Genomic DNA, 2,775 nt, shown 5'->3' on the forward strand with positions numbered 1-2,775 from the left:
TTTTTTATGGTTTCTCTCTCCTCTCTCCCTTCAGTCCCGTCTGAGCTCAACCTCATATACACTAGACAAACACTACAGATCAGGGACACAGCCTGGGCCCTTTTGTTGCTAAGTTTCTTATGTATGTATGTATGTATGTATGTATGTATGTATGTATGTGTGTATGTATGTATTGAGTACATTTCAGAGGCCTTGGCTGCGTCAGTGTGGTGTTTTAACACTTGAATGGTGGTTCTTCCATCATGGCGTCAGCTGTGGTAAGATCTGGGGCCCTGTTACAAAGCTAATTAGTCTGCTCGTCACCTCACATCTAAATCATTTTATTTCAAAAACATTTAAAATTTCTGTTTGCAATTCTGAAGTAAAAACCATAGTTGTTTTGGTTTTTTTTCCCTTTTCTTTCTTAAACAGGGTCTCATTACATTGCTCTGGCTAGCCTGGAACTCACTATGCAGACCCAATGGCCTTGAACACATACTCTGCTGTTTAGCATCTGCCTCTGTGAGTGCTGGGATTAAAGCCTGAACTGTCATTCCCCCCACAGTAAGGCATTACAAATGTGTAGATGATTGCAAGTGCAATCAGAAGGACTAGCTGATCTGGAGTGATGCCTGGCTTCCAAGGAAGCTCCATCCAGGTAGGGCGGGGGCCTAGGAACCAGGTACTCAGAGGGTGTGGCAGGGAGAAAGGTTGTTGGGAATTGCTGGGTTTCAGAGGAGGAAATCTGCCTTTGACTTTCCTCATGGTGTGCATTGCCTTTATTTGTAGCATCACACACAGGAAAATTCGTTTTCCACCTTCTGCCATGTTGACATGAGCTCTTTGTCCCATCCCCACCTAGAAATGTTTTTTTTTTTTTCATAAAATAAAATGGAAATGGAAATTACCAAAAAGAAACTTCCACTGTTCCTTGGAGTTCAAGCTTGGTACTTAAGGCCAGTAACTAAGACTATTTTTCAATTAAAAAATTGACCTCAAGCTGGACAGTGGTGGCACACACCTGTAATCCCAACACTTGGGAGGCATAGGTAGGTGGATTTCTGAGTTCGAGGCCAGCCTGGTCTACAGAATGAGTTCCAGGACAGCCAGTTCTATACAGAGAAACCCTGTCTTGAAAAAACAAAACAAAACAAGAAAAGGAAAGGAAAGAAAAAAAAATCGGCCTCAAATTTGTATTAAACTGAAGGACGTAATTGATCTGGGAAAATACATCGGTGATTGAGTAATTTCTTGCCTAGCATGCTGGAGGCCAATGGATTTGATCCCCAAACACAGATCAAAAAAGTATTCCTGTGAATATTTTAGAACATCCACAAACCACTGGGAGTCAAGAACAGCAAGATTTTGAGTTCAAGGCCATCCTGCTACATGGTGACAACTAGGCCAGTTCGGATACACAGTGACATCAAGGCTAGCCGGGATTACTTGAATCATGTCTGAGAAAATACGTTCATTCTTACAAGTCATCTCCGGTGCAGAAAAAGCTTTCAGAATTAAATCCTTTGCTTGTGTTGAAAATGATAAACTCAGGCCTGCTTGATTTCTAAATTGCATTTTCAGCATCTGTTATATTTATGTATCTGCAACTTAAAACAATTTTTTAGGCTCCCTCTCTTTCCTTTCTCTCTTCAGTCCCCTCCCTGTCAGACCTCATCCTCACACACACTAGACCAACACTACAGCTCAGGGACAAAGCCTGGGCCCTTCTGTTGGTAGGTTTATTATTACTTACTTACTTAATTTATCAACTATATTTAAGAGGTCTCGGTTAAGTCAGTCTGGTGTCTGTGTACTTGCTATGTATCCCAGATCTTTGATGGGTGAGTGCACTGTACTATTTCATGTGCATCTCCATTGAGTTACCATTTAAATGTTAGATCAATGCAAGTACTATAGATACTGATATCCATTGGTGATATAAGTTAAGTGACAGAAAGAGAGTCCTGTTATGTTTCTCTCTGCCATGGTGAATAAGCATTTTGGAAAATTTCTCTCAAAGGCCTTCCCAAATATGTTCATTTTGTCTTTGGTTTCATAATGACATTCTCTTACATGTCTAAGAGAACACCCCATACTCATACTCACTCATACTCATACTCATACCCTATTTTCCTGTCCTCTTCACTGACTCAATTCATTTTCCTAATTATGTGCCACTGTGCTCTTAGGATCTGAAAATACTTTCAGTATTTCTTTTTCAGAATGTGTGTCATGAAACCAACCAAACTGGCCTAAAACACACTGTGTGGCTGAGGCTAGTCTGGAGCTTCTGGGTGATTTCTCGCCACCTGTCAAGGACCAGAATACTTGTGCCAAGATATTTCTACCTCCAAAGAAGCAGATTCAAGGTGAGCTTTCTCACTTCAAACGATTCAATCAAGAAAAATCCCTCATAGGTGGACTACAGCCCTTGGGTGACCGGGTGCTCCCTGTATCAAACAACACCCACCAGGTGCTCCCTGTATCAAAAATGTTTAACTTCTCATTTTCTCACTCTTTTTTTTTTAAAAAGAAAACAACACCATATAGTTATTTGTGTATGTGCCTGTTAGTGTGCCTTTGTTCATTCATATAACCTGAAGGCATGGAAGAGCTTGGAGAGAAGAGAACACCAGAGTATCTGGACTTGGAGTCACAGGTGGCTAAGAGTTATGTGAATGCTGCAAAATTGTGAGTACTTTTAAGGAAGTGATTCTCAACATTCCTAGTGACTCTTTTATCCAGTTCCTCATGTTGTGGTGACTCCCATCCTGCCCAGACATAAAAGTATTTTCA

The sequence above is a fragment of the Apodemus sylvaticus genome, chromosome 7 (assembly GCF_947179515.1).
Source record: "Apodemus sylvaticus chromosome 7, mApoSyl1.1, whole genome shotgun sequence".
Taxonomy (NCBI): Eukaryota; Metazoa; Chordata; class Mammalia; order Rodentia; family Muridae; genus Apodemus; species Apodemus sylvaticus.